At 36.6% G+C, this 9,289-nt stretch overlaps 1 protein-coding gene across 1 annotated transcript in view; it reads left to right on the forward strand.

Moving 5' to 3' along the window:
* Positions 1 to 7,428, forward strand: part of LOC139137292 (uncharacterized) — a 52,403-nt gene extending 44,975 nt beyond the window's left edge. Inside the window, exon 6 of the mRNA XM_070705305.1 lies at positions 6,746 to 7,428. The gene's annotated coding sequence lies outside the window, so the exon portion shown is untranslated. The remainder of the gene's footprint in view (positions 1 to 6,745) is intronic.
* Positions 7,429 to 9,289: the final 1,861 nt, after the last annotated feature.

The raw sequence follows: 9,289 nt of genomic DNA on the forward strand, positions 1-9,289 counted from the left end.
AATTTTTCAAGCAAATATGTACCAAACCTTAAGCTTTCTGAATTTAGTAGATTTAGATATGTGTCTACAAGATGAAATTTTGACAAAAGTTCTGTTCCTTTTTTTAAACCCCTATACCGTTATCTCATAGGACAGTTTTTTAACATTACAATCTTAAAGGATAGAAAAAACAACTTTCACTGGTTTAATATATTTCATTGGATGTCTTACTCTAAAACTAAGTAACTCTCTTATAAAAATATAACTTCAGCTGGTAAACGATATAATTACCAGCTTAAATCACTGTAACATGTAATGTATGGATTTTTGTGTCACGGACACTACGGCTGTCACGGACACTACATTCGGCCCCTTTTTGATATACTGAAACAATACAAGTGGTAAATGGATTATATTTTTATAACATATAAGGAAGGCAAACAGGGCCACTTTGGCTAATGATACCAGATCTCTACTATCTGAATATGGCAGAAAGTTATGAGGGTGTCATGGACACTACAAAATTTTGGGACAAAAAATGTGGGCAACTTTCATGATTTGTCATTCATAATCAATACATTGACCGTATCGACATTTAGTAACCAGATATGAACTGTAAATGCTCACGTTTTTCATTATTTATTGTAGTTATGTGTAAATTTGAACCTTTGCCACATGTTTGCAACTTCATTGAAAGTATTATGATCAACATAATGAACAATATTCACCACAGATTAACTCTATAGGTCATTAAGTATTCAAATACGCAATTAGCTGAAATAGAAATAATTAATTTCTTTGACTGCTGTCATTGTATCACCACGATATATAGCAAGTGTAATTGCCTTTGGTCAAGTCCTTCAAACTATATATTCCAAACTTTGAAAACTCATTAGATATGCAAACTATAAATTAGCTGACATGAAACTTAATTGCGAGATGACTTCCAATATTGGTATAACCTGGTATAATCATCAATGTACATAGCATGTTATGCCAACTGTGATCAAATAAATTAGGAACGTTCATTAAATAAAAAATTAGGAATTGGCTGAAGCAAAAATGCTTAATGCATTTCAATAATGTTAGCCTACCTAATAGTATCTTTAATGTATATAGCAAGTTTCATCAATTTTGGTCATGTAAATTCAAATATATATCCCTAATTTCATAAATTCATTAAATATGCAAATTAGGAGCTGAATGAAGTAAAACTGCTTAATGACTTTCAATAATGTTCTATCATAGTATCTTTAATGTACATAGCCAGTTTCGTCTACTTTTGTCTCGTCAATCAGATAAACACCCCTAATTAAGAAAGTTCATAAAATATGCAAATTAGGAATTGGCGGAAGTTAAAATGCTTAATTGCATTTAATAATGTTCTATCATAGTATCTTTAATGTACATAGCAAGTTTCATCAATTTCGGTTATGTAAATTCAAATATATATCTTTAATTTCAAAAGGTCATTAAATATGCAAATTAGGATTTGGATGAAGTAAAAATGCTTAATGACTTTCAATAATGTTAAATCATAGTATCTTCAATATGCATACCAAGTTTCATCAATTTGATCAAGTAAATTCAGATGTATACCCCTAATTAGGAAATTTCATTAAATATGCAATTTAGTAATTATCTTTCATGTCACCCCTTAATATCTTTCACAGCTGATATATCTTGATGTGATCAACATTTGCAGCAAATCTCATCACATTGTGTGCTGTTGTTCTCAGTGTATATCCGTTTTTTCTAAACTCATTAATTATGCAAATGAGCAAAAAGTAAGCAAGCCATATCAACCAAAAGCTAATCAGTTTTTCCATTTGCAAAGTAAATCTATGTACCAGATTTGATTCTGATCTGATGAGCAGTTTTGAGATATTGAGCACGCAGACAGACAGACACACAGACAGACACACAGACAGACACACAGACAGACAGACATCGCTGCGACATATGCTCACGTGTGTGAACACGTGAGCAAAAAACTAAACATAGTTGGTCTTCCAATCAAATAGATGTTTTAAGAAACATTCTAGGGTAATGTTTTCCAAGTGATAATAGAAAGATAAATGAAAGCTGTTGTCAAGATAGAAAAAGCGTAATGACACACCCATTTCACTTGTTATAACGCCATTTCCATTAAAATCCATGTATTCAGATGAAATAACGTGCAAAAGAAAGAAGAAATGCTATTTAATGTTTTAAATATACTGAACAATTGAAAAATTAATCTAACAATTTCAAAAAGTAAGTTAAAAAATGCGCTTTTTAAGATGAAACGCCGTAACGCTCATTTTGACCCATTTTTAGGGTATTTTTTTACTACACAGCTCAAAATCATCGAAAAAACACAATTTTTTCGATGCGGCCTTTTAGGTTCTACTGGTTGTTTCATTTTGAGAACAATGTTTCATTAAATGTTGCACAATATTAGTTTATATTAGAGTGTAACAAGTCAAAATCTGTCTAGAGCACCCTGATTGTGACTGACCCGAAGGCCTAATATCACCTATGCCATCAGCGATCATTTGTCGAAGAGAGATAAGAAGTTACAAAAGTAAGGAATTTTATCTCCTGCAAACGTTCATACAGTGCTACCTGTGGCAGGGGTCAAGAGGTCATCGTGTAGGCTTGTCCCATCCTCTTTTGCCCTGAGACGGTCCTCCAGGCAAGACTGCCATTTCGGCAGCTGGACCTCATCTGAACTTTAACAACGGTAACGGTATTTATATATTCCTTTCTTCACAAGAAACCATGCCCCTATCCGTTTAGTACTTTTGGGGCTTCTTTCACATGCCATCTAGGAAAATATACGCGCCGGAACTCACTCATTTTTTTCTGTTTGTCCGAAGCGTGTTTGTGAGGGGTATCAGCGCAGGTAACTTTCTCTGAGGACATCGTACGTGAGAGACGTATCGCCAGATTTTGTATTTTCGACATCGGTACAAACGATCTCTGCAGTGTGCATGATTCACCCGAGGCTATTGCTCAGAGGATTATTTTATTCATGCAGAATCTCCATCGGCATTCAACGTTCGAGTATTATCATTAGGTGTAAGCTAAGTTTTGCATCGTGCACGGTGTACAGAAAACATCCGGGACTTCAATGCACGTGTAGACGCCCTGTACAAAAACTTGAGGGAGGCTTTGGCGGGAAATCCCTTTGTGTTTTTCTGGTCACATGTCGGGTTATGGCGGTCATCGCTACAAGTATTCTACAGTGACGGGGTACACTTTAACGCGCCGGGTATGCGCCGGGATTATCGGAGTGTACAAGTGTACGAGGTGCTTTACTTCGTGCCTGTCGAGCATTGGCATCATTTTAATTTTTTTGGAGTTTTAGCTGTGGTCGAAGTGTCGACAGAGTGGCATCAAACCAGGTCATGGGAATCATGTGTGTGTACGTGTTTCTTGCTACTTCCTACTCCCCACGCGGCTTGTTGCTGTGCTTACAGCCCATTACAGGTCCCCAATGTCGGGTGTTGCTGTTTTTACAGCTTGTTCATTTTCCACTTCGGAGGAATGTCAGCAGCTCTTGCAGCGCTGTTTTTTCCACATTGTTGGATTCAGCTGTGTTCTTCAGCTTGTTTTTTCCCTCAGTTGTAGGGCCTCTTCATTGTTGGGACCGGCTGGGCATGCAACTTTGACATTTTGGCTGCGGAAGGGGTGGATGTATTTTCAGGGCAGCGTTCCTGAGTGGATTCTCCATGCCTTGGATCTTGCTACCACTCAACTAGAGCTTTTCTTTTCCTCATCACCTGTAGTCGTGCACATGTCCAATTGAGGGAGCATTGCAATTTCAGTTTTCTGTCTTAGATTTGCAATAGTGTAGCATGTGACCAGCTGTCGTAAGTTTAGAATGGTGTGGTTTATTGTAAACTATTTAGTGGAACTCAGGTAATTCCTTTTGCTGCCTAGTTTTCTTTTCTTAGCTCATAGCCATGGCTCGAACCAAAAAGGTAGCACAGAAGAAGGCAGCTAGCTCCAGTGCCTCAAGTAAAAGAGCAGTTACAGGTATGGTTCCTGCCAATGGTAGTTGTCTTCAGCAGCAGACAGCTAACAGCATCATTGTCATCAGCTTCTACAACAGTGGCAAGGGCTTCAACTCAGCTTCTTCACAGTCAAAACAGCCCATTATATTTATCTACCACCTTGCGATACCTGCCAAAAAAAAGCGTTTGAATGTAGAGACAAGTCTTGCTCTGGTGTAAACTTGATTTAACAGTTTGTAAGAGAGATGGCCATTTCTCTCTACAAATCACCATATGATGATCACCAAAATCACCATGTGATCAATTAAGGCTACATGCCTGTTTTGCAACTCTTTTTAGCTAGGGCATCGATGATGTTTTGACTTCACTTGATATATATGTTGGATTGTACAGTTTATATGCAATTGACCGTTCATGTGTATCCAAAGACACAAAAATTGGTGTCGCAAGCCACTCAGTAAATAGAAACATGATGTAATATTTTTTACACCATTATTAGCATTATCAGATAAACTCCCTCTTTTTGTAATGTTATTCAAAGTTTTTTTTCAGGTCAGATAACTAGAGATTCCAATTCTGCAATTAATTAAACATGACCATGCTCATCAAAATAAGTCTTAAGAATGCTTGATTGGTAAAGTTGCAACTCACACCTCACTTAATCTAACATTGGTGTTTGTAATGCAATTAAACTGCTCAAAATGCTCTGAATTGTGTCAATGCAAGAGGTTGGTATTCCTGCTGCCTATGAATGGCACTATAGCAGAAACTTGAGACTTGTTTTTTAGCATGACGGTTGTAAAGCTTAAGATACAACGTCTGACGGATGACATGAATCTTTGTTGTCAAAAGTGGTAAAAGACAAATATCTTCATTGTCAAATCAGAAATGCCATGGCTTCAGTGATAAAGGTAGTCATAGAAGTCCTCTGCTACCTCACTTGCGGTTATATATTTAAAGGGCAGCAATATAAAGCATCCTCCTGAAAATGATCTGAGCGACTAAGTTGGTGCAAAGATGAACGAGACAGATGACTCAGGTAGGCTCAAAGGTGACCAAACAAGTACAAATGCATGCTCAGCAAATTCGCCTTGAATAACTGAAGCTCATTTATTGTGGTTGATTGGCAAATGATAAAATGACCATTCATGTTGTATGGAAAGATACAGTTCATTATCATTTAATTTAAATGGATGGTTTGACAATTTATGTGGATGGAAATGTGAATTCCATGACCTCTCAGACCAAAACACATACAACCTTGTGTCAAAGATGCTGGATAAATTAAGATACGGTGTAATGTTTTAGGAAACCATTATAGCGGCAATGCGGGATAAAATCCTTCCATTAGAAGTAAGATTTTTTCCAGTTCAGAAAACAAGCAATGAAAACCCTGCGACCAAAACACCTGACGTAAAACAACAAAATAGACCTCAATAATGTTTTTGTGGCATTTATTTGTGTGGTCATAGTTGATATTGGGTGGTCATTTTGGCTTCAAAGGAAATACTTCACATTTAATATTACGAAAGAAACTTATCCTTCAGTCTGAACCTTAATGTATTAGTCTATAGTATGCAATCTCAGCTAATATATACCTTGATATTTGTTGTGGAAACCAGCTTAGCAGCCATCTTGGATTGTAAGTATCAATTTCAGATTTTCATGGTTGATTTTATAGCAAATATAACAAAAGATACCAATTTTTTGACCGTAAAACATGCCGAAAGACACCAAAATCAGTAGCATAGTGTATTGAGATATGACTCCTTACACACTGAAACAGGTATTTTGATTTTTATGCAATTTTTATGCAAATTAAGGGTTGTACATGTCAGCCAATGAAAGATATGAATTGCTTGACCAAATATACCTGGCAAAGGAGACCAAAATGACTCCAACAGCTTCTCATTGAGCTGAGATATGATATTTTACCTGTTTTTGGAGGTCGTTTTGGCAGCCACCTTGGCTTTTAATGCAAATTAAGGGTTGTACATGTCAGACTATGAAAGATATGAGTTCCTTAACGCCATTTACCTGGCAAAGGAGATCAAAATGACTTCAACACTTCTCATGGAGCTGAGATATGGCGTTTTACCTGTTTAGGAGGTCATTTTGGCAGACATCTTGGATTTTTATGCAAATTAAGGGTTATACATATTGGGCAATGAAAGAAGTGAATTCCTTGGCCCTGTTTACCTAGCAAAGGACACCAAAATCACTTTGATAGCATTTCATAGAGCTGAGATATTACCATTTACATGTTTTGGCGGCCATCTTGAATATATTAAAATGCCCAAGGGTGCCAGGGTGGCATCATGCAGATCCTGATTCAGTAGGCTTTGAAGATACAGAAACCACCAAGAACCATTGTGGGGCCGAAATTTTTGGGTTTTGTGCTTCGGCACCAGACTAGTAGGACTTATCCTTGTACTGTCTCTAAAACCTGCCTGTATTATAAAGGTTTATTGAACAAAGTGTGGTCGATATCACTTTGTATCCCCATGTTTCCACATTTTGACTCATTGCTGCACAAGCTGTCAAAATGCAGCCAGTATTCTCGTATGATGAGATATCGATCAAACATCTTGTAGTTACACTAAACATTATATAAGGGATTGTGAGTTATTTGAATATTTTAGAAAATGTAATCACTAGTGGCATACTTATCGCCTTCAGGTATGAAATGCTAGTTTGTCTTTTCCTGTACTTGCAAGACAATCTTAAATGGTATAATTTTAATCATTCTTTTTTATACAACACAGAAATGGAGTTACAACTCATTAGAGAGGGAACTGAAGTTCAAACTCTACTGGAAACTGATGAACATGTCAGTTTACTTGTTAAAAATTACTTTCATGTCAATCTAGTGAGATTCAAATTACAGAGTACATAGTTGTCCAGCTGTCAGCACAAAATGTGAAAAAGATTCTAAAATACATCTTGAAAGGTTAGTTCTGGAGCATCTGTTTGATGAAGCTATACAAAAAAGGGCCAGTTTGGCGGAGCAAATGTCAAAATTATCGATAAAAGACACAATTGGAAAGGAATTAACAAAACCTTTTAGCTACAGTCAGGTATGATGAACTTTCATCTAAAATGGAAGAGAAGAAAAGATCATCAGTGATCTGGACGCAAAACTGTCAAAAGAGAAACAATCTAATTCGAAAAAACAGTCTCTATTAAAGCTGCTACAAAATGAAGCCAGACAGGCAGGGGTCATTTTAGCAGATCGGATCAAACAATTGAATGAGACAAAAGTCAAGGCTGAAATAGAATTATCCAAACGTGTTAGCATAGAATCTAAGTATGAGGGACTTTTATCTGCAATGGAAAAAAGGAAAAGGTCATCAGTGATCTGCAGGAAAAACTGTCATGTCTGGAAGAGGAACTGTCTGAGTTGAAGATACAAGGAATATATTCTGGACATGAGGAAGGACAACAAGGTATTTAATTTTATGATCTACTGAGCATGTTTACTTATACCTCATATTAGTATGACATACATATCATGGTGCAAAGTTTGAATGGTTTACTACTTCGTATGAAACTTATGACTATGATCTTGATTACGGCTTGGTGTCATTGTTTTAATTGGCACAGCATATAGCGCAAAACAAATCATGATGGGAACATTGGCAAGGTGGTTGTTTGAATTGCACTATCGAGAATTAAGCTTTTAATTAGGGTCCCAAGCCAACCGAGCTTGGGCCCATTCATAAGAGGCGATTTTGGGGCTTGGCCACTATTGGATTTACTCGGGCTAAACTTTATTCTTCTTCCTCTACTTCTTCCTCTTCTTCTGATTCCCTTTGCAGAGGTGAATCTCCAAAATCATTGCGTGCAGCATTTTCAAACTTGAAGGGCTTTGGGGGCCACTGAGAATAAGTGCACCTTACATTTGAAATTTCGATGGGTCATGTGACCTGGCTGCCATCTTGTATGCAAATATTGCATTTCATCTAATTTGTCTAGAATCTGTCAATCAAAAATATTTCACAAACTTTATAGGCCATACACCTACATGCTACATACCAAATTTCAAGGTCATTGACCCTGTTGTTTTTTCAACCTGATTACACTGGACAAAAGGCAAACTGAAAGCAAGCTTAGCCGGGTGTCACACAGCTCAAATATACACAAAAATAGACTTGAGACTTGGAACAATAGGGGTATTTATTACTCATAAAATTGGTACTATGGTTTACCTCGTTCAATGCAAAGGCTTTCCGAAAAAGATGATACAATGAATGCTGGCTACGGGATAAAGCCTTGTAACCTAACTAAAACAAACTAACCAACCTAACTACAACTAACTACTTCAAGATGTGCACGCAATTGGCAAAAAGTTCACATAAACTCTCAAAATGTCAAACTTCCATTAAATTACAAACGTTCAGCATGAAATCACTGAAAAGATAATTTTACAATAAAATTGTCTTACTTAAGTGGGGCGCTGCACCAAACGTGTATTTTCCTCAAAAATCACTTTTTTGCAAATATTCATTGAATTAAAATTAATACTTTAACCCAAGATTAAAAATTGGTTGGGTTTACCTTTCAGCTTGTCATGCAGTCATGATGTTGCGTGATATAGAAGTGTTAATTTATGCAAATGTATGCAAATCACCCGATTTCCTGGCTTCTTTTTAGTCCCAATTTTAAAATTTCCAAAGAATTTAACTCCACTCTGGCTGGGTCAAATTTTCTGAAATTTTCACAATATGTTCTTTAAATGCTATCTAAAACCAGATATAAACTGAAGGTGCTCAAATGTTTTACAATAGGTTCATTAATAGTAGTTAGCTTCACAGAATGCTGGATATCCAGTAAATAGACTCAACAGTACTCAACAGAAGAACTTGACCTACTTATGTGACCCCTACACGGAAATGACTTTGAGTTTGACAAAATTACAAACTTAGTTATCAAGCATGGTAATTGACTGCTGAGGACTCGACATGTATTGATATTTATCAGACACTACAGTACGCATGAAATAATACAGTGTGACATGAATAACTGCATACTTTTTGACTGTTATGAAGTTGTGTCAAACAATTGTACCTTTGACCTATCTCATATTAAAGTGACTCACAAACAACGAGCAAGGAGATGTTACGCAACATTTGCACACCTCAGGATAATCACTAACCAAAACACAAGAACAAAGACAGACATTCTGACAGCAGTTCAATTGAGCACACGACGCAGAGTAGAAGACAGACTTCTAATAAGACTAGACGTGTATACGGTCTACTGCCAGAGTAAGCATCTCTGACGAGGATTTATTGTATTATTTTTTCAAT

This window comes from Ptychodera flava, chromosome 1, assembly GCF_041260155.1.
Source record: "Ptychodera flava strain L36383 chromosome 1, AS_Pfla_20210202, whole genome shotgun sequence".
Lineage (NCBI taxonomy): Eukaryota > Metazoa > Hemichordata > Enteropneusta > Ptychoderidae > Ptychodera > Ptychodera flava.